Genomic DNA, 23,446 nt, shown 5'->3' with positions numbered 1-23,446 from the left:
TCCTTCTTGTTTTAGCTTACTCTCTAGCCCTAGTGAATAGCGTATGTGGAACAAAATGAGATCTTTCATGATGACGATTATCACGAATGGGCTCTGAAGGTGCATTCATTTGGAATGACCCAGAAATAGTTTCTGGACATTGATTTTCTTCTTTAAAACAAAATTTCTGCTTAAGACTATTTTTATGGTCTTGAATTTTTTGTGGCAAAAGTGGAGTGCAGCAAAAATTCCCAGTTACCTTTGCTAGTCAGTGTTTTTGCGATGTGACAATACAAAAAGTCAAATGAAGCATTTAATCAATGTAATAGATTATTAGCTGTCTGCTCTGAAACATTATCTTACTCGAAAAATTTGAGGAAAAAATCCTTTAACTTCATGGGTAGCATTTTATTCTGCACCTAATATTGTAGGCTCTTATCATTCCCTATATCACTACTTCTAACATCTTCAATAGGAGAGATATTTTTCTTTTATATTAGGGAAAAAGACGTTTCCTCAAACATTTATCACGATGCTGATAGACTTAGCAACTACTCTAAGCTCCACACTTCATTAAGAAAAGAAGTCTCAGTATTTCTGGTCTATAAAGAAGAATGATGATGACACTCTCCTTGCTTTGATTCACTCGTTGACTCATTCTGTACACATATTTATTCATTTAGCAAATGTTTATTGAACATCTACTCTGTTAGGTGCTAGCAAGGCACAGTATTAAAAACTGAAAATGTCCTCACTTAGAATTTAGCATTTTATCATTAATATCTCAAAACACACACACACACACACACACACACACACACACACACACACACACACACCCCAACAATATCCAACGGGATGGTGTAAAATTCCCAGTACCACTATTTTTTGTTTCTGGGAGTTTAGTTCAATAAATGCTATTTATGTGCAAGGCCCTACATTGGGTGCTATGTATGAACATTTCTTGATTCATTTCTTCAACAATAATTCACAGAATGTCAACAATTTGCCAACACTTTGCTAGTTGCTGGAGCTACAGAGGTTAACAAGGAGTCCCTCCTCTCAAAGTGTCTCCCCTTTCTTATAGGGTCAGCAGACATACACAGGAACATATACAAACCATATAATAGATGTTACAATGGAACCCGCATTCCAAACAGAGTGGGAACACAGCCAGGGAAGGCTTCTCAGATGAGCTTTGTAAGACATTTTGTTATCCAGACCCACCAAGGATGCACGTGCAGCATCCCTAAGGGGAATTGTTTATATCGTAGACATCATTAATCAGTATATTTTAAACAAGAGTTTTTAAAGTTAACAAAATTAGTATAGTTCAACATTTCCCCAACAAAGGAAAATGAAGTGTCTTGAGTAAGGAGTGCCTTTTTCTAGTGTGCATGGAGGTGCCACATAAACTAGAAAGCTGCGGAAGAAGGGCATTCCAGTTATGGAAAATGTGCACAGCATAGATCAGCATGATGCATTGGAGGAATTTTAACTATTGTATAGTTTTATATGACTGAATTATAGGGTGCCAAGCTCAGGTGTAGTGAGAGAGGCTGAAGACGTAAGCACAGGCTGGATCACATTTTTTTTCCTTCCTTCCTTCCTTCTTTCCTTCTTTCCTTCCTTCCTTCTTTCCTGCCTTCCTGCCTTCCTCCCTCCCTTACTCTTTTCTTCCTACTTCTCTCCTTCCTTCCTTTCTTCTTTCTTTCTTTTTCTTTCTTCCTTTCTTTTTCTTTCTTTCCTTCCTTCCTTCCTTCTTTCTTTCTTTCTTTCTTTCTTTCTTTCTTTCTTTCTTTCTTTCTTTCTTTCTTTCTTTCTTTCCTTTCTTTCTTTCTTTCTTTCTTTCTTCTTTCTTTCTTTCTTTCTTTCTTTCTTTCTTTCTTTCTTTCTTTCTTTCTTTCTTTCTTTCTTTCTTTCTTTCTTTCTTTCTTTCTTTCTTTCTTTCTTTCTTTCTCCCCTCCCTCCCTCCCTCCCTCCCTCCCTCCCTCCCTCCCTCCCTCCCTCCCTCCCTTCCTTCCTTCCTTCCTTCCTTCCTTCCTTCCTTCCTTCCTTCCTTCCTTCCTTCCTTCCTTCCTTCCTTCCTTCTTCACAGAGTCTTGCTCTGTTGCCCAGGCTGAGTACAGTGGTGTGATCTCGGCTCACTGCAACCTCTGCTGCCTCCTGGGTTCAAACGATTCTCCTGCCTCGGCCTCCGAAGTAGCTAGGACTACAGGTGCATGCCACCACGCCTGGATAATTTTTGGATTTTTAGTAGAGAGGAGATTTCACAATGTTGGCCAGGCTGGTCTTGAACTCTTGGCCTCAACACCTTGGCCTCCCAAAGTGCTGGGATTACAGGCATGGGCCACCACACTGGGCCTCGATCATTCTTTTAATACCTACACATCTACCTAGGCCTGTTGTTAGCCTTCAGCATCATAACTTAATGTGATATAGTTTCCCTTCTTCTACAGTAAACCAGATGTTGATCCTTCACGGGATCCCGTTACTTAAGTGGGGATGTTGTGACTTCATTCTAATTTCCTGGGACATGTATAAAAGTAAATGAGGGATTTATCAATACTATTTAACTCCATAGAGGAAACCTTCCTCCAATCCTGTATTCTTAATGCTTTTTTTCATCATAGGACAATCTTTCTCAAGTCATGGATCTTGTGTCTTTTGGCGTTATAAAAGAATCTCTAGGAGTCTATAGATCTGAGAACTATTTTTAATGCAAAACTCCTCATTATGCAGCTTTTCCACTCATGTTATTCAATATTATTTCCTTTATCTTACTAGTCCTTTTACCCTAACTTGGTTGGATAGAAATCTCTTTCATTGTCTTTCATTAACATCATCATTTTTTATTTGTAGCATATGGTTATAGGTACAGCTTAATGTAGGTGAAAATATCATTATTCCTAAAACGAGCAGAACAGTGGGATCTAATATCTTCAGTAAAAGCTCATTGTTTGCAAATAGCCCACTGGCAAGCACCCTGGCCAGCATCCATTCTTCTGGGAGAGTGGCATGTTCCAACTGGTGGCTGCCTTCTCCCACAGGTGAGCCAACCGGTAAAGATTTTGATTGACACCTCTGATTGTAAACAATAGTGAAGAACTTTGGCTAGGTTAAGAAAAGAGAAACTAATGGGAGAGATTTGGAAGAGATAAAGAAACAAAAGTTAAGACCAAATAATCATACTGGGAAAAGTTCAGGACTCAGGGCAGTCGGACTCTGGGTAGTAGGAACTAATAGTATTGGCAAGTCACTGCCTCTAGACAGAGTAAGCACCCACTTGTCCTTGCTATACCATGCTCAAGACTCAGTCTCAGGAATGCAGTCTGTCTGATCTACCTTGGCTCAGGCACTCATTCACCTGCTGGGGGACAGGGACATCTTCATTGGCAGATCTCTCAAGATTGTTCTTAAAGGAGTCAGGTGATTTTCTAAAAAGGAAACTGAGTCCTGTTACCAAAGAAGTAAATAAATAAATGTGTGTGTGTGTGTGTGTGTGTGTGTGCTCATGGTAAAAAAAATTCACAGTTTGGCTGGGTGCAGTGGCTCATGCCTGTAATCCCAGCATTTTGGGAGGCCAAGTGGGAAGATTGTTTGAGGCCAGACTGGGCAACATTGAGAGACCTGTCTCTATAAAAGTTAAAATATTAGTCAAGTGTGGTGGCACGCACCTGTGGTCCCAGTTACTCAGGAGGTTGAGGTAGGAGGATTGCCTAAGCTCAAGAAGTCAAGGCTGCAATGAGTTATAATCTGGCTATTGCACTCTAGCCTGGTTGACAGAGTGAGACCTTGTCTCAAAAAAATAAACAAAAGGCCGGGCGCGGTGGCTCAAGCCTGTAATCCCAGCACTTTGGAAGGCCAAGGCGGGCGGATCACGAGGTCAGGAGATCGAGACCATCCTGGCTAACACGGTGAAACCCCGTCTCTACTAAAAATACAAAAAGAAATTAGCCGGGCGTGTTGGCGGGCGCCTGTAGTCCCAGCTACTCCGGAGGCTGAGGCAGGAGAATGGCGTGAACCCGGGAGGCGGAGCTTGCAGTGAGCCGAGATCGCGCCACTGCGCTCCAGTCTGGGCGACAGAGCGAGACTCCGTCTCAAAAAAAAAATAAAAATAAAAAATAAAAATAAAATAAATAAAACAAAAACCCAAACCCACAATTGTCCATTATGGTGTAGTATAGTATACTATACAGTATTTTTTCTCTTTTCCAAACTATGAAAATCTTATCTTCCTTTTTTCAGGGAGGGGAGATGTTGGTAGAGGAATTTTAAGAGCCTCCTGGGTTTTAGGAGTTAGGAAATGGTGAGAAACACACACAGACAAGACTCAGGAGTTTATTCACCATTTCGGATTTCCTCAGTCAGGTTTTTTTGTTCCATTTTATAATTATCAATCATATGAACTTGAAAATGTGAAAATAGAAGAAAGAAAATCATTGGGGAGAGGAGGATTTTTTAAAGGAAGTATTTTTTTTTGAAACTTGACTTAGAATAATGGGATTTCTTCAATTTGCTGTATGCAAAGTAACAGAGAGCTTAGTGTATCCCAGAGATGGATTAGACAGATGTAGCACTTAACTATTAACATTTGTGAGGTTCATTCCCACCAGTGAGATTTGTGAGCAACTTCCATGAGATGCTATGCAAAATCAGTTTAGTACTTTCCTCATTTGTCACTGTGCTGTGAAACTGGTAAAATATAGAGGAAACAGAAAATTGGGCACATCTGTGAATTTGGTTGTGCCCTGATTAGAGCAATGCAATTCCACAGATGTGCATGTTTTCACAGGAGAACAGGTTTCTATTTGACTCCAAGCTCCATCAATGCTCAGCTGATGTTTTATAGCCCACTGTGGGTTTAGCATGCCCTCCCTTTATAGAGCCCAAACAGTAGCTTAGCTATAAGATTCGCTGGCACCACTTTGGTACCTATTTTCTTAAATTATGGCAAATGGGGATTTGTGGCATACCTATGTCAACTCCACCTACATATTTTCCCGTGATAGTGTTTGGCACATTCATGCTGCCTCTCAGCAGAGAGCCCCAAACATTTAGTAAACATTTATTCTTTCTTATATCAAAAAGAGTTTGGTAACTTTCATAACTCTCATTTTATAGAAGCATAAAACTGAAAGGCCCTTAGCTCATTAAGGAAGGAATACATAATTATAAGTATTAATCATCTGTTTCCTTCTCAAAACAAAGTGAGAAGTGCTTGAAATTGAAATAACATCAGAGATGATGTTGATATATTAAAGTGTATTCTGTGTCAGAGGTTCTCACAGTTGGATGTGCATGAGGATCATCTAGAAATCTGGTTAGGACAGAGACTGCCCATGGCCATCCCCAGAGATTCTGATCCTGGAAGTCTGGGGTGGGGTTCTGGCATCTGCATTTGTAACAAACACGTTTCCTCTAAGTGATTCAGAAAACCACACATTGAGAAACAAATTTTAAGACCATAAATAGAGAAACAAAAGCATAACTCTCAAGAGACTACAAATTCTCTCCTTCTCCAGCCATGTCCTGTCTCTCAAAATTATTCCATTTTTGAAAAACATTTCTTGAAAGCAGCTGTCATTGTCACCATAGTTGAGGAGTCCTCAGAAGGACAACTAATCGTAAAAGAAAGAGTAATAAAGTAAAAATTATAGCTTGAGTCTAGTTTTGGATTCATTTATGTAGCTAATCAAGGGAACATGGCCATCTATGGCTAAGGATCTCAATTTGTCCCACCAGGACTTGTAGTCTAGAACCACATGGGTTATTCAGAAGAAGCAGAAGCTGTTTCCAGGGACAACTCACATCTCTAGCAATTTTTCTAACATCCATCAAATGGCTTATCTTGTGGCAAGTGAGTCTCCTAAAACACATTCGGCCTGTCACCATGATTCCACTAAAGACCTTTATGACTGTAGTAATAATTACAACTAACATTTATTATTTACTATGTGCCAATCAACTGGTATTCAGTTTTGCATTTGATCCTCCTGACAATCTTATGAGGAAGATAATGTGTATAACAATTTTACAGATGAGGAAACTGAGATATATTAAATACCTAGCCACACAGACTAGTAAGGGTGTGAAGTGAGTAAGCCTTGATTTGAAACATATTTTGTATATCATTGAGCCCCTGCACATAAACACTAACATCACATTGTCTCTCTTGGTAGAAAGACAGTGAGTTGGCCGAGTGCGGTGGCTCATGCCTGTAATCCCAGCACTTTGGGAGGCTGGGGTGGGCAGATTATGAGGTCAAGAGTTCGAGACCAGCCTGGCCAATATGGCGAAACCCCGACTCTACTAAAAATAACAAAATTAGCTGGGTGTGGTGGCGCTCGCCTGTGGTCCCAGCTACTCAGGAGGCTGAGGCAGGAGAATCACTTGAACCTGGGAGACGGAGGTTGCAGTGAGCCGAGATCACACCACTGCACTCCAGCCTGGGTGACAGAGTGAGACTCCGTCTCAAAATAAAATAAAATAAAATAAAATAAAATAAAATAAAAATAAGGACGGTGAGTTACAAGGGCAAAGTTGTTCAAATGTCTTTGGGATAGGAAAGGAGGATATGGTAGAATTAAACCCACTGCTTATAGGCAGAGGAAAGTAGGATTCTCATTTCTCAGAAATCAGACTACAGAAGAGGATTGCACTAACTTACATACCATGTATTATTCTCCATGTAATTATACTGAGTAAAATACCTTTAGAGTAATTGTATACATAATCAAATATTGCACAAATCTAAAAGCCTGAAAGCGCCTGCCAGCCTCCTCCCACCCTGGATCAAATGAAATCCTATGTACTAAACCATAGTTATAATTTTCCCCCTGGTTTCACTTGGATTTCCTTTAATAATGTTTGATTGTAATTAAAAATCAGTGTATATGTGGAATAGAGAATGAAACCAAAATTACTCTCTTTTGTCTTTTAGAAAAGTGACAGTTACAAAAATGCTCAATATAATCAATTCACTCCCTGCCCCCACTATTGAACTAGCGTTTTATCAACCACAAATATGCTTCTCCACATAAGACAGTAACTACAGTTCTGTGGTAAATGCAACAGGACTGAAGTCATTGCCAAAGAAGCATCAAAGCTTTCAGAGTGCTATTGATGTGCTCAGTTCATAACTCAAAGAAAGAGCAAAGAGAAGAAAGCCAATGGCAGGAATGGCTCCAGGCTATGCTTTCAAAATAGGTTTAATATAAAGGCTAAAATGGCAGTAAGATACTCATATATAAAACAGATACCTGCTGCTTAGCAAGCTGAATGGAATGAGGTTCCAGAAACTCTCAATGTTCAGGCACCACTGATCCCAGCAACAAAAGGCTTGAAAAAGATAGGAGACTATTAGGTCTAATAGTTTATTCTGACCTAATGGTGTCTGTGTAGGAAATCTAGAGATCTTAGTGATGAGGCATTAGGATTCATTCACTACCTTTGTCAGTCCTGTTGTTATTAGGATCAGGAGCCAGAATATTCAGAGGTTCTGGGATCTAATTCTACTGTTCAGGGTGAAATGACTGACCACCATCCGAAGGCACATCTTGGACATCCAGGAGAATCCTAGTCTGTTCATGAGTAAACCCACTTATTGGGTTAAAAATCAGTCATAGCCCTAGCTGTTGGAGGCACTGGCAGCAGCAATATCATTTGAGAAATTCTACTCTCTGCACAGCTACTCAGAGTTATCTGACTTGACTGGTTTATAACACTGTCTTCTCCCTTTCTACCTAGCTTGATGTTGCCACTGTTAGAGTTCTGCAGGGACTGAGGCTGAAATCAACACTTGCCACCTAGTCACAGATTTTCATGACAGCCATGTCTTTAATGGAGAAGAATCCCCTTTTCATTTCAGGAGACAACATGTTATAGTGGGACGAGGGCAGTGCTGGAGGACATACAGAATCTCATCTAATCTGAGAGTTGCCATTTATCAGCTTTGACGCATTAAGCAAGTTACTTAATCTTTCTGAGCCCCGGTTTTCATCAGAAAGTTGTGCTAAAACACAACTTAGAGGGTCATCCTCAGGAATAGAGATATTAGAGAGAGCTAAATAAAAGGTGACTTAGTGTGGTTGTAGAGGTGATGAAAACAAAGTAGAACAGTTAGTGATAAAAAGTCTAGCTCTCATTTTTTTTTAAGGATAGGGTTCATTTTGGCGATTTTCGAAAGAGGATGGAAGAAGGGAAACAAGGCCACTTATTTTTCATGGTTGAGGGAAGATACCTGGTGGTAAGCAACTAACAATTTTCTCTAAAGAGAATGAGGTGGTCCTAAGTAGGGGCAGACATTGGTGGAGTGAGATGGGGTTGTAGTCCCATTGGGAGATGAATGAATTCACCAAAGAGGAATTCACCAAAGATTACCTCAACTCCTGCACAACTCTTAAAGTCCTTCTTGACTCTACTTGAAAGTGGATGCTGAGTATAGCACTGGGCAGTTAGCTGTAAATGAGAATTGTGGCATCTGAAGGTGAGATGATTGGGAAGTCAGTGGCAGTCTTTATGCAAAGATCTCTGAGACCCAAAATTCCTCTTGCTAGAAATAGATAGGTACTCTCTAGGAGTGTCTGTGGCTTGTCATTAGAATACCCTTTTCCTGGCCAGGCACAGTGGCTCATGCCTGTAATCCCAGCACTTTGGGAGGCCAAAGCAGGTGGATCACCTGAGGTCAAGAGTTCAAGACCAGCCTGGCCAAACATGGGGAAACACCATCTTTACTAAAAATACAAAAAATTAGCTGGGCATAGTGGTGTGAGCCTGTAATCCCAACTACTCCAGAGGCTGAGGCAGGAGAATCCGTTGAACCTGGGAGGCAGAGGTTGCAGTGAGCTGAGGTCGTGCCGTTGGACTCCAGCCTGGGCAACAAGACCAAAATTCTGTCTCAGAAAAAAAAAAGAAAGAAAGAAAGAAAGAAAAAGAATATCCTTTTCCCTGAGGTCTTAGGCACCAAGGTTAGAAACCAACATAAACTTAAAAGGAGAGGCCCTATGTCCATAGGCCATCCACAATGCATCAGAGAAGATTCCTTATCCTTTCCAGTCTCACAGCTCTCTTCTCTGGTCACATGAGATTCCTGTGGCAGATATATCTCTTCTGAAACAGCCCTTGTAATCTACAGAATGGTATAGGCAGGCATATTGCTGTATTTTCTCAAACTTCTCCAGCAGTTAGTGTTTCAAGAACACAAGATTAATTAGAATTAATTATACATTTGAAAAACAAATCTGGTTGTTTGGCAGAAAACAAGAAGTAATAATTTTGTAGATCACATATTTTTACATTTCTCCATTTAAAAATACGAATTCTGTTTCATTTTTTATGGAAAATGTACTTTTGAGTCCAAATGACATAACTAAAAGAACTACTGATGATAAGTGAAACGCACATACCTATTTCCTCACAACCTTAAAACCTTTTTCTTATTTGGCAAGAGCATTTTTTTTTTTTTGAGATAGAGTCTCGCTCTGTCACCCATGTTGGGGTGCAGTGGCATGATCTTGGCTCACTGCAACCTCTGCCTCCCGGGTTTAAGCAATTATCCTGCTTCAGTCTCCTGAGTAGCTGGGATGACAGGTGCCTACCACCATGCCCAGCTAATTTTTTGTATTTTAGTAGAGATGGGGTTTCACCATGTTGCCCAGTCTAGTCTGAACTCCTGAGCTCAGGCAATCCACCCACCTCAGCCTCCCAAAGTGTTGGGATTACAGGCACAAGCCACCGTGCCCGGCCGCATTTCTATTAAATGCATAAAAATTACAACTTTCTAAAAGAGGCTCAACTGTATATAGAAAATAATAATCTATAAGGAGATGATTTTTCTGACATCATGGCCTGTTGCTATGGAAACTATGATGAAGCAGATCGAACAATATTATGCCAATAGAAAAGGTAGGTGTAACAAGGGTGAGAGTTGAGAAAGAGTGAAGTCCTATATTACTGAACAAATACCTTACATAATTAGAAAACATAGCAGAAAAAATGTATAATATGGAAGTAAAAGGTAAATAGATTTCTGTTTGATTGGCTTGAAAATTATCCTCATCACTAAAAAAAAATCTTCAAACTTGAAATATAAAGATGATTACTTTTTACTTTAGTGTACATTTTTATACAACGCACAGTCACTTTGAACTCCTTAGTCTTCACCATCTGTATAACTCAATTTCCGTTTTATAAAAAAAATTGCTGACATCTGTTTAAACCCTAATATCTCCACAACCATGCAGAATGTTAACTCAAGCTTGATGTCGTGTTAAATCACTTGAGCCTTAAAATAATATTAAACTTATGGTTCTGTTTCAACTTTGTAATGATACTACATTTAACCCTTCAGATGTTCCAAACTGTTCACCAAGGAAAATCTTGGACAAAAAAATAAAATCAATTGTGGACGCTTCATTTTCACATGATGCCCCATTAGGGATTTTCTAAAAACAACCCAGAATCTGGAGTCTTAGAATATAATGGACAGTTAAAAAGTCAGTAACTTAGTTAACACATGGGACAGTCTGACCTCACTAAGACATCTTCTCTTCCTGACTATGGCAGCTGATTCTGTGCCTTGGTCAACCCAAGTCAAAATTGTGAGGTAATGAGAATATCTTGCAAAAAAATTCAAAAATTAGCCAGGCTTGGTAGTACACAGCTGTAGACCCAGCTACTCAGGAGGCTGAGGTGGGAGGATCACTTAAGCCCAGGCAGTTGAGTCTTCAGTGAGTGGTGAGCATGCCACTGCATTCCAGCCTGGGTAACAGAGTGAGAGTCTGTCTCAAAAACACAAAACAAAAAAACCCTTGGATTTATAAAGTGTTGAAAAAAACTAAAGTCCTTCCATATTCATGTTCTGATTAAATGTTTAGAAAAGCATTGGTTAATGCAGTGGTGAGGTACACCTCAGATTTCTCTCTCCACCTTCACCTTCAGGACTGAGGTTCCTATTCTCCCAGCTGCCACGATTCTTGCCTGCTGGTAGCTGACAGTGAATTCTTCCCCAGGAATTGCCCTGAGCCTGAAAGGTGCTGCCTCACACTAGTGTATGTCCCTGCCCCAAGGGCCGCCCATATCCAATGAGGTCTTGGTCAAGAAGGAGGCGACAAAGATGAGGCCCCCTCATCTCAATTCAAAACACCTATGAAAGGCTGTCCCAGTTCCAGAGATCCCCCAGAGGATGGACTGAAGACTCTGTTGCAGTTCAACTCTTCTTGCTGCTTTATCTTGTTCCTTATCCACCCTCGCCCATACGTATTGTTCCTGCAAGTATCCTTTGTGAAGTCTCTAATTTTTGGAAGTAGGTCATCTGCTGGCTGGCAATGAGGTTCTCATCCTTGGTAAATAGATGGAATGTGGACAGTCTCTAGCATTTTGTAGCAGGGCAATTGTTAAAACTTTATCTGACAGAGAACTGGGATGAAGTACAAGGGAAAGGAAGCACTGGTAGGTGCAACATCTCAGATATTTGAGAAATTCAGAGAGGTGTAATTATAAAGACTAGGGAATTAGGTTGCTCTTGTTGAGTGTGATCAATGCATTGGAAACAGACAATGAAAAGGTGAGGGTAATTCATCACCAACGTAAGGCAGAGTGTGAAATTCAGAAACCCCCTTAGAAGCACATGAAAGGACAATCATCTCCTGCAGCCACAGAGCAGAAATAGTTGAGGATCAGGCCCAGTACTTAACTACAAGAGTAGCTGAGCACCAGAGAGAAATTTAAATTGTCAAACCCCCCAGCAGAGTCTTAGTTAGGAAGAAGTGGGACTCTATGACCTGGATGGGGATAGCTGGGTCAGTGCACTAAAGAACCTTGAATTCCCAGGTCCTCCTAAACCCTTGGCATATGTGAAAGCAACCCACTCTTCCTTATTAAAGGCTAGCATTCCCCCTTGTTTGAAGACAACACAAAGTCCCCTGCTTTGCAGGACAACACATCCCTTCCCCTTTGCCCCTCCTTTAGAATTTACTCCCAATTCTCCTCTTGGCTGCTGACCAATTATTAGGGACACACCATAACATAACCTGATGGAGGATATGCTGCCCCTGTGAAGAGTGGAAAGGGACTAGGTACTGAAAGAGCTGTATGACCTAGGAAACCAGGAACCAACAGAAGGCAGGATAATACATATTGGACTTTTTGATGGCTCTGGATCAAGATTCATGGAGTATAGAACTGGCTAAAGGATAATTTATCAATATGTGAGTATCTTCTCATCATACGGGTGATCTTGGGCAAATACACAGGAGGCAGTGCTAATATATGGTTGGTCCACAGTAAGTGAAAAATAAAGGGCAGAACTGCCATGCAAATGGTGAAAAATGGAATCAAAGGCTCAAAGGAAAGCTCAAGGAGGACATCCTAGAATAAACATACTTTATAAAGCCAAAAACGCACCAGCCACCTGTGTTCCACAAGTTGGACTAAAAAACACTCTGTTTACTAAAGTAACAAGGACTATACTGAAGAAAGTTTCAGCATCCTTAAAGACTCAGTGATAAATTTCCTCTGTAGACCAGGACTAATGTAGGAGATGATGATATAGAACTCAGTCCCCTAGCAGACATGGAGATGATAGGATCTCAAAATAATGAAGGCCAAGTAGTGGTTGATGGGACTGCCATAATGAATACAGGGTCAGAGCCCAGCAAGAGGAATTGTGCCTGACCCGCAGAGAGAGTGATAAAGATGTCTAGAACCATCTCTAGAATAAGTTGGACAGTCAACAACAGTATTGTTCAATTTATATAGTCAGCAGCAGTTAAAGGTTGATGAGGGCTTAGGGCAGAATAGATGCCCAGTTTTTGAACGTTAGCCAATTTTCAGATCCAGAACTTTTTGAATGAAGGAGAGGCTGGGCCATAAACAGGAAGACTCCAATATCCTGGTGAGATTATTTGGTAATAATTTGGTTGTGCTTTGTCAAAACTATCTATGACCATTTAATCCAGTAACTCATCACAGGAGGACAGTGAATACCTAAGTATTTCAAGGACTATTGGACACAGAATTTGAATTAAAATTATTATTTGTTGATATTTGTCATCGTGACCTCTTAGAATAGGAATGGTGGGAGCTATGTAACAAATGAAGTCCTGGCTCAGGTTTGCCTATGGTGTATTCCCTGAGTCTATGAATGCCCCCAGTGGTCATTTTTCCAGTACCTGAATGTATACTTGGATTGGACATACTTGGGAGTTGGCAGAACGCACCATTGATTCTTTGGCCAATAAGATAGGAGCCATCATAATGGATAAGGCAAGTGAAATTCTCTGAAACAGCCCTTAACTGTCCCCACCCTTTCTCATCCAAGATGGTAGATGAAAACCAATAATGTATCAAGGGTCAAAGGTAGAGAATAAATGTTACCCCTACAGTTAAAAGACTTAGAAGAAGTAATGATTAATTCCTAATTTATCCTTATTTAGTTCACCAACGTGTCTTCTACAAAAAAATAAAGTCAATCCTAAAGAATGATAGTAGACTACACAAACTGAACCATACAGTAACCCTATTTATCGCTACCGTACTAATTATGGTATGTTTGCTATAGCAGATTAGCATGGTGCATGCTCAAGTACACAGCATCCATTCACTGATCTGGTGAATGTAATCTTTTTTTTTTTTTTTTTTTTTTTTTTTTTTGAGATGGAGTTTTGCTCTTGTTGCCCAAGCTGGAGTGCAATGCCACAATCTCAGTTCACCGCAACCTCCACCCCCGGGGTCCAAGCGATTCTCCTGCCTCAGCCTCCTGAGTAAGTGGGATTACAGGCATGCACCACAATGCCCGGTTAGTTGTGTATTTTTAGTAGAGGCAGAGGTTTCTCTATGTTGGTCAGAGTCGTCTCAAACTTCTGACCTCAGGCCTTCAGACCACTTTGGCCTCCCAAAGTGCTGGGATTATAGGCATGAGCTACTGTGCCTGGTCTTGGTGAATGTAATCTTTCCCATTCCTCTCAGAAAGAAAGACCAGAAATAATTTGAGTTCACATGAGAAAGCAACAATATACATTTATGATATTGTGCCAGAGCTATGTTCAATCTCTTAGGTTCCATTATCCTATAGGACTGGAACATCTATACATCCTACAGAACATCACCTTGGTTCACTATTGATGACATCCTATTAGTTGAACCAGATAAGCAAGTAGAGACAAGTGTGCTGGAGGCGTTGGTAACACGCACTCCAGAAGGTGGGTGATAAACTCAATGAAGATTTAGGAGCCCATAAAGTTTTCAGGGGTCCCATGATCTGGGGTTTTTGACAACATTCCCATTCAAAGCAAAGGACACATTATTTTGTCTTGTATCTCTGATTATTAAAAAAGGACCACGATGCCCGGTAGAGTTCTTTGAATTTTGAAGGAAACATGTTTCACATTTGAGAATATTGCTCCAACTCATTTACTGAGTGATAGGGAAGGCTTCTAGCTATGAAAAACAAATGGCTTTGCAGAAGGCTCATATGACAGTACAAGCAGCCCTGCTTCTTGAAACATATGATATACTAGACCATGTGGTATTAGAGGTAAGTGTGGTGGGGAAAGATATTGTGTAGAAGTTGTGACAGGCTCCAAAAGGAGAATCGCAACACTGACAGCTGACCAGAGCCACACTGTCTATAGTGGAGAACCATACACTTTTCACAAAACAGCTACCAGTGTAATAATTAGGCATAAAAAGTCTGTCCACAGTATAAGTGACCATGCAGCCAGCACCACCTATCAAGGAGTTGGATTCTTTCAGAATCATCAAATCATAATAATTAAGTGAGCTCTGCAGCAATCCATTGTAAAAATGGAAGTGGCACATCTGGGATGGGGCACAAGTAGGTAATATAGATCCCTTTGTCATGCTTCATGTCAAAATGGTGCCTCTCTTGCAGATCATACTTACAGCTGAATCATCTACTTTATGTGGAAAGAGAAGTGGCCTGAAATGAAAACAATATACATATGGATTTATGAGTAGAAGAAAATGGCTAGTTGGTCAGGGTGTTGGAAAGAGAAAGATTGGAAAGTCAGAAACCAGACAGCCTGGGGAAGAAGCATGTGAAGGGGTCTTGGGAGTAATCATGAAGTATGAACATTTTTGTGTAGCATGTTAACATCCACCAGAAAGCACCTACCAGGAACAAGGCCCCTCCTTGCGGAATGAATGATAGATAGAGATGATCTTATTGACAACATAAAGGTTTCTCTACCTTAAAGCAACAATGCTCCTTCCACAAATATTTATCAAGTCACTATTAGGGATCAGGCACTGTTCTTGTGTTTGGAACAGACATATCAAGGGAAAAAACAGGCAGAAATCCCTGGGCTGGTGGAGTTCTAATTGCTGTACTCCACAGCTTACTTCAATTTGACATTTGTGAACAAAGCAGGTGTTTTCCTTACCTTGACCGCTATCAGCAGTGTTTTACAGGCAGCCAAAGTTTGCTTACCATGAGTGTGAGTCCCTTGTTTTCACTAACTTCTATGGTTTGAACGTGTTCCCCAAAAGTATACATGTTGGAAGCTTAGTCCTCAATGCAGCAGTGTTGAGAGGTAGGACTTTTGGGAGGTGATTGCGTCATGAGAGCTCTGTCCTTAAGAATAGATCAATGGTTTATCATAAGAGAGGGTTAGCGGTCATGACAGTGGATCTGTTATAAAAGCCAGGTTGGCTCTCAGTGTGCTCCCTTGTCTTATGATGCCCCACACTACCACAGCACTCTGCATAGAGTCCTCACCAGCAAGAGGGTCCTCACCAGATGCAGCCCCTCATCTTTGGACTTCCTCGTCTCCAGAGCTGTAAAAAATACGTTTCTTTCCTTTATAAATTGCCCAGTCTCAGGTATTCAGTTATAGCAAAAGAAAACAGACTAAGGCACTATGCCTCCATGTCAGAGATTGGCAAATTATGGCCACTGAATGTTTTTATAAGAAAAGTTTCATTGGAACACAGTCATAACCATTATGTCTGTAATTGTTTTTATGCTAGTACAGTAGAATTGAGTAGTTGTGACAGAGATTAAATGGCCCACAAAGTGTAAAATATTTACCATCTGAGCCTTTATAGTAAATGTTTGCCAACTCGTTCTGTGCAGGTGCTCTTTTGGGAGGCTTTTAAGTTTGAAGAACTTTGTAGCAGCAGGAACCTCCCAAAGTGAGGAGAAAGCCTAGCCCAGCTCTTTATGAGAACCTGACTGCAGCCTTATCGTAGCTTGTCTTCACTCTGCGATGGATGTTTTATAGATGAAAGCTACTGCTTTGCAACTCGGATTTGTGTCCTAGACATAGGAGGACAAATTTCAAGACAAATTTTAAAATAGAAACATTATTTGGCCAAGCACAGTGGCTCATACAATAATCCTAACACTTTGGGTGGCTGAGTTGGGAGAATCACTTGAGCCCAGGAGTTGAAGACAAGCCTGGCAACATAGTGAGACCCCATCTCCAGAAAAACATTTAAAAATTAGCTGGGCATGATGGCATGCACCTGTGGTCACAGTTACTGAGAAGGCTGAGGTGGGAGGATCACTTGGCCTGGGAGGTCAAGGTTGCAGTGTGCCGTTAGTGCACCAGTGCATTCCAGCCTGGATGACAGAGCAGGATTCTGTCTCTAAAAAAAAAAAAAAAAAAAAAAAGGAAGAAAGAAACTTATAATTCAGCAACTATTATTGGCTATACACCAACAAATGAAATAGATTTATTTCTTTCCCTTATGAATCTTACAGTCTAATGGGGGAGACAGATAACAAGAAATTACAACATAAATAAGTATTTAATTACAAACTGTGAAAAATGTTATCTAGGAAAATAGTAGCCTTGTTGTAGCTTCTCTTTCCATTGTACTGGCAAATGATAAGAGAAAATAACAGGATGGGGGTGAGGGCTCTCTTGCTGGTGGGGATTCTCTGCAGAGTCCTGAGGTGGCACAGGGCTTCACAACCACCGTTACCTAGGTCAGGGAAAGACCTTGGGATCTGCAGGATCGATAGGAGGTAACCAAGTAGGGTGGAAGGGAGAACATTCCAGACAAAGAAACATCATGGAGGAAGTCACTGAGGTCAGGAAGAGAAACAGAAATATAGGAATATGCAGCAGAAGTGCAGTTAACAAGGGTGAAAAGGGCTCAAGATGAGACCAGAGTTGTAGGCAGCAGCTCTGTAAGCCATGGGAAGGAGTGGAATTTCATTCTAAGAGCCTTGGAATGATTCAGCATGGATGATATGGTCTGCCTGGTGCTTTGGAAGATTATTCCAGCTACTGTGTAGAAAATGGATTACAGGGTACAAATGTGAATGTCTGGAGAAGAGTTCTGAAGCAAGAGGTGATGATGACTCACGCTAGGCAGTAAAAAATTGAAAAAAGTGCATGGAATTGAGGCATGTTTTGGAGGTCAAAAGGACAGAAATGGGTGACTTTTTAAGTAAATGTGAATGTGTACATGTGGTGGGTGGGTACTGATGGAAAGGAGAGCACTCAAGAATGACTTGGGTGGAGTGGGGGTGAGGGTAAGGCTGAACAGGAGGAGACAATTCAGGAAAAACAGAGTTGCAAAAATGGGATTCTCACAATACAGACACAAATGATCCCGTCATTAAAAAAGAGAGGCATTTTGGAAACCAACCTGATTGCACAAGTAAGTCTTTGATAGGCTCAGATTTAAAATAAAAGTACTTTAAAAAGATAAAAATAGAATATTTGCCATATTTGATATATTGTCATGTGTCGACAGTATATGAACACTGTCAGTATTCAACATACTGAAAGAAATCCCCCAGATTCCTTTTTCAGTTTATATATATGCCTTTGCTTCTACCAGCCAGTACCTGCAAAAACCTTCAGAAGACTGCAGTTGGACTACTGCAGCTGCTCACGCACACAGACATACATGCATACACACACACACACACACACACACACACACACACACACACCCGAGAGTTAGAGGGACCTGGCAGTTTTAGCTCTCACAGACAGATCTTCCACCCCCTTTCCCTGCCCCATTCCCCCAGCCAATGATCCACTCGTGCAGAGTATGAAAGCCCAGTTTCCTGGCTTCAACTAGGAAAAAACCTGAGGCATAATTTAACTCTAGAGTTTTCCTACAGGGCTGGGCTGAGGTTGACCTTTGCTTGGATCCCATCCTTGCTTTGTTTCTTCTTTTTGCTGTCTTACTTTCTTCATTCCCTTACTGGATTTTCCTGGATTCACTTCCTTAATAAATCTCTTGCATACACATCCTTATCTCAGGATTCAATTCTGAGAAACCTGTCCTAAGACACTTCTCAAGGATGTATACTATACAATAGCGTGAATTCAAATAATCGATCTAGTAAAAGCTAAAATCCTTAAGGAAGTGAAGCTTGTAAACAAACAAACACTATTCTAGCTATGTTTCCAAAAGGAAAAGAAACAACAAAAAGTTAGGAAATTTTATGGCATATAGGAACCTTAACTTCTCAACTCCTATATTGACTCTATCTAGTCTAGCAAGGAAAATAATCTCTTCCAACAAGAAAGAGTAGAGCAACCTCGGTTAACAAAAGAGAGAGGACAGAACAGGATGCACTAATTTCAATACACTCACATCTCTGGTCTAAGTCAAGTCATAACCAGAATTTTAAGTAACATTTCATGATGTGATTTCACAAATGCTTGTAGATTTTTGAGAAACTATAAAAAATGGGGAAATTGCTTGGATGATGGAGCTGGAAATATGTTTTCCTGATTTTCGGAAAAGGGAAAAATGTAGAATGATAAATTTGATTGTTAATTGCTTCCTAGTTTCAAGAATGGATAATCAAAGAGAAAAATACTAGAAAAAAGTGCAATGAGGCCAGGCACAATGGCTCATGCCTGTAATCCCGGCACTCTGAGAGGCCCGAGGCAGGCAGATCACTTGAGGCCAGGAATTCGAGACCAGCACGACCAACATGGTGAAATCTCTACCAAACAAAAAAATTAGCTGGGCGTGGTGGTGCATCTGTAGTCCCAGCTGCTTGCGAGGCTGAGGCGGCAGAATCGCTTGAACCCAAAAGGTGGGGGTAGCAGTGATCCAAAATCACGCCACTGCACTCCAGCAGCCCGGGGAATAGAGTGAGACTCTGGAAAAAAAAAAAGGAAAGAAAGAAAGAAAGAAGGAAAGAAAGAAAAAGAAAGAAAGAAAGAAAGAAAGAAAGAAAGAAAGAAAGAAAGAAAGAAAGAAAGAAAGAAAGAGAAAGAAAAGGAAGGAAGGAAGGAAGGAAAGAAGGGAGGAAGGAAGAAAGGAAGGAAAAAATGCAGTACTTACTAGGTACTAACATAGAATCACAAAGAACCTTTCACTTTTAAATTGGGTTACTGGGGGTGGGGGAGGGGGAGGGAGAGCATCAGGATAACTAGCTAATCCATGTGGGGCTTAATACCTAGGTGATGGGTTGATAGGTGCAGCAAACCACCATGGGACACGTTTACCTATGTAACAAACCTGCACATCCTGCCCATGTACCCTGGAACTTCAAATAAAATAAGATTAAATCAAATTAAAAAGAAAAATAAATCAGGTTATTAAGTAGAATATTCTTGACATAATGAGTAGTTATGAGTAAGGTATTTAATAAAGGCCCACATGATTGGTTATCTTGTGGAAAAGATGATGAAATGTTACCTTGATGATTGTGAAGTATAATCAGAGCTGGTATCAATTAATAAAGTGAGGTTAACCTGGAAAAGATGTTCTTGAGCATGTGCTATCGGGAGCTTCAATTCAACATCTTCTTCATTGATCTAGGTGGCTAGCACAATCTCCTATGCTCTGGCCTTTTCCATTCCCGAATTCCTACTTTCCTATTTCCAATGCTTCAGCCCTTCCTTGCTCCCACAATATACCAGCCTCCTCAGCTGCACCTAGTGACTGGGGTGGCATTCATACACACTCTAGCATATGCCTCAGTTTTTCTGTTGCTCTCAACCTAGAAATATTCCCCCTTTGGAATAATTCAACCTTCCATTTACTTACGGTTCTGTCTACTGAGAAATATTAGAGAAAATTGAAAATTGAAAGCTTTCAATTCTAGATGTCCTAGAGTAATTTCTTTTCTTTCAAGTTTTCTATCCTCTGTGACTAACACCGTTTATTGAAGATGAAATTCCCAGAGTACTTTTGACCCTGTTCTCTTCCTTACTTTTTATATAATTTTTGTTTGTTTTTTTCACTCCTCTCAGCTCATAATTATTTACTCTTTATATTTAATTGGTCATATAGTCTTACTTATTCCACCTCTGAAAAATTCTGAATTCTGTCTCCCCCTCTTCTCTCCTATTGTCCTTGCTGTACTTATTAACTCTTACCCGAAATATTGCAGTCGCCTCCTAACTGGCCTCTCTGATTCCGGTGTTCTTCTTTGCCAAGAGAAGATGCTTCATCATCCCAGCTGTGCTGGAGACGTTCTGCTAACATGAACACCTGATCAGGTTATTTCCCTTGCTTGAAAGTCCCCTAGCTTAATCTCCTTAATGGGGTAAGTAATGGCAATCACTAGCTGACCCCATCTACCTCTCCAGTTTCATCTCTTGGGCTCCTTATCTCTGTGTCTCTCTAGATGGAGAATGCTTTGAAGACAAGGATCTTATTCATTTTTGTATTCCTCTTTTCTAGAAAAACACCAGATGCATAGTGGATCTTTTGTAAATTAGTGAACAACTGAAAACATGGAAAAAGGTTTTTCAAATTATTCAGGATTCAAATATGCAGAGGGTATCATGGCAAAATAAAAGTAATACAAAATACAAACTTAGAAAGATTTCAATATGCTAGATCTGAAACTAATGAAACTATTTTAATGGGGATCAATGATTCAAAACTCAACTCTGCAGGAATAAAATGAAGGAGGCCTGCTGTCTTAGTCTGTTTTTTTATTGCTTGTAACAGAATAGCTGGAACTGAGTAATTTATAAGAAACAAAATTTATTTCTTACAGTTCTGGAGGCTGGGAAATCCAAGGTTGAGGGGGCCCATCCGGTGAAAACCTTTTGCTAGTGGGGACTCTGTGCAGAGTCCTGAGGTGGCACAGGGTATCACATGACAAGGGGGCTGAGTGTGCTAACATGCTTGCTCAGGTCTCTCTTCCTTTCTTAGAAAGCCAGAGGCCGGGCGCAGTGGCTCAAGCCTGTAATCCCAGCACTTTGGGAGGCCGAGACGGGCGGATCACGAGGTCAGGAGATCGAGACCATCCTGGCTAACACGGTGAAACCCCGTCTCTACTAAAAAATACAAAAAAACTAGCCGGGCGAGGTGGCGGGCGCCTGTAGTTCCAGCTACTCGGGAGGCTGAGGCAGGAGAATGGCGTGAACCCGGGAGGCGGAGCTTGCAGTGAGCTGAGATGGCGCCACTGCACCCCAGCCTGGGCGATAGAGCCAGACTCCGTCTCAAAAAAAAAAAAAGAAAGCCAGAAACTCTACTTCCATGATAATCCATGAACCCATTAATCCATCAACCCATGAATGGATTAATCCATTCATGAATACAGAGCCCTCACGATCCAATCACTTAAAGGTTCCACCTCTCAACATTGCCACATGGGGGATTAAGTTTCACCATGAGTTTTGGTTGGGAATAATCAAACCATAGCATCTACCTTACTCTCAGTTAAGATGAAAAATACCCAGGGGTTTAGTTGTATTACAACTGAATAGTGGCCAGAAGTGTGTTCTGGCTAGCAAAATTTTATGAAACTGTAAGTTGCATTTCTAGACAAAGGATGACATAATGGAGACTATAGTTCCACAATCATCTGTGCTGTTCAGAGCGAAACTAGATTTCAGGGACACTGACAGCTGAAGCTCAATCAGAAAATGGCATGTAGGAGGAGGGAGGTTCTGGAAAATATTCATGTGAAGAACCATTAAAAACTGAGAGTATTTAGCTTAGAGAAGAGAAAACTTGAAGGGAATATTAGTTTCCTCAAATTTTTGCAAAGTGACTGTGTGGATGTGTTTGATATTAGCTGAGTTCTTTCGAGGGCAGAACTAGCATGAATGAAATGGCATTCATTAGAAAGGCAGATGACTTCAGTTTTATATAATGAAGACATTTCTATCAATGAGAGTTATTACAAATACATGGGCTATTGTTTGAATTTCTTGAAGACTGGAAATGTTCGGGCAACAGCTGAATGACGGTATGTCAGCAGTATTGGAGAAGGAATTCTAGAAGGCCTCCAAGATTTTTCTAACACCAAGATTTTACAATCCTATATTTTATTTTTAGTTAAGTTTTAAAGGAGACCACTGAGAAAATCCATTTGGAAACTTTCAATAACAGTGTAAGGTATAAAAATCCCAAGCCGCCAACTAAATTTGTCTAAAAGGCAACCCTTAACCTCCTTGGTGAAGGTCTGTCTTTTGTTTCATTGTTCTGGCGCCCTAAGCACCCACAAGGGGGTGCTTGTGGGGAAAGGATCATGGATGTGATTAAAATCCTTATGGCTAAGCTCAGCATTAGAATTAGTAGTTAAATAACTGTGCAAAGATGTTTGCAAATCCTGATGAGGAAGCAAAGGTAGAGAGAAAAAGGTCCAAAATGGAACCTTCATCAGACCCAAGAATTCTCCTTTAAGTCCAGAAGAGGCTAAGTAGAAGCAAACACAGAAGAAGCATTTTGTTGTCAACTCCAAGGCCCTAGAGCTGAACTCCTCACCATGTTCCTCTCTCTGTCTTTGGCTGCTTGCTCAGTTGGTTGTTTTCTCCAACTACAAAACATAGAGACTAAGAGGCACCACGGATCCCACTCACCAGAAGCCTGGGATTCGTGAGTTAAAGTCTGCAAAGCATTTTGAGCTCGTTGGAAGAAAGGCGCTAGATAAATACAAAGTGTTGTTGTTATTATAGGGAAGAAAAAGCAACTGTTAGCTCAGGGTCTATAATTAGGAAGCAAATATAGTGTCTGGTGGCTTTGATAATAGGATTTCTATGAAGATGTGGCATGCAGTAAGACCGTGGACTGAAATGTTATAAATGACATGATTTTTGCCATCCGAGTCAAAATCCTTAACATTTTAGTTTTTGGTTTTGTCTTCCTGCCCCTCTTCCTGCCCCTCCCCCCACACTCTATTTTTAGGTAAACTCTAAGAAAGCAAGTGTCAAATTAACAGCTCTGAAACTAATAAACTTAGTGTGTTTTTGGAGAAAGTATGGTCCTGAAGGCATCTGAACTTGCTTCTTTCTTGCTGAGGCCAAATCTCGAAGACTAAGTTGAGCGTCAAGATGTTCCACTGAGCGCCTTCAGATCCTGGATTCTTGTGCTCTCTGTTGAGTCTTCAATTTGTAATCCCAGGGCCCTGTTGGAGGCCTAGTCCTACAGACTGGAAAAGAAAGCCCGGGAATTCTTTTAAGGGAAGCACAGATCTGAATGCAGGTTTTGGAAAGTAAGTAAAGAAGGAAATAGTTTTAAAATATTTTAATGTGTTTATCTGCATATTTTCGGTCTACCC

Source organism: Macaca nemestrina, chromosome 11, assembly GCF_043159975.1.
Source record: "Macaca nemestrina isolate mMacNem1 chromosome 11, mMacNem.hap1, whole genome shotgun sequence".
Classification (NCBI taxonomy): domain Eukaryota; kingdom Metazoa; phylum Chordata; class Mammalia; order Primates; family Cercopithecidae; genus Macaca; species Macaca nemestrina.
The sequence above is the reverse complement of the archived record's forward strand: the minus strand, read 5'-3'. Positions refer to the sequence as shown.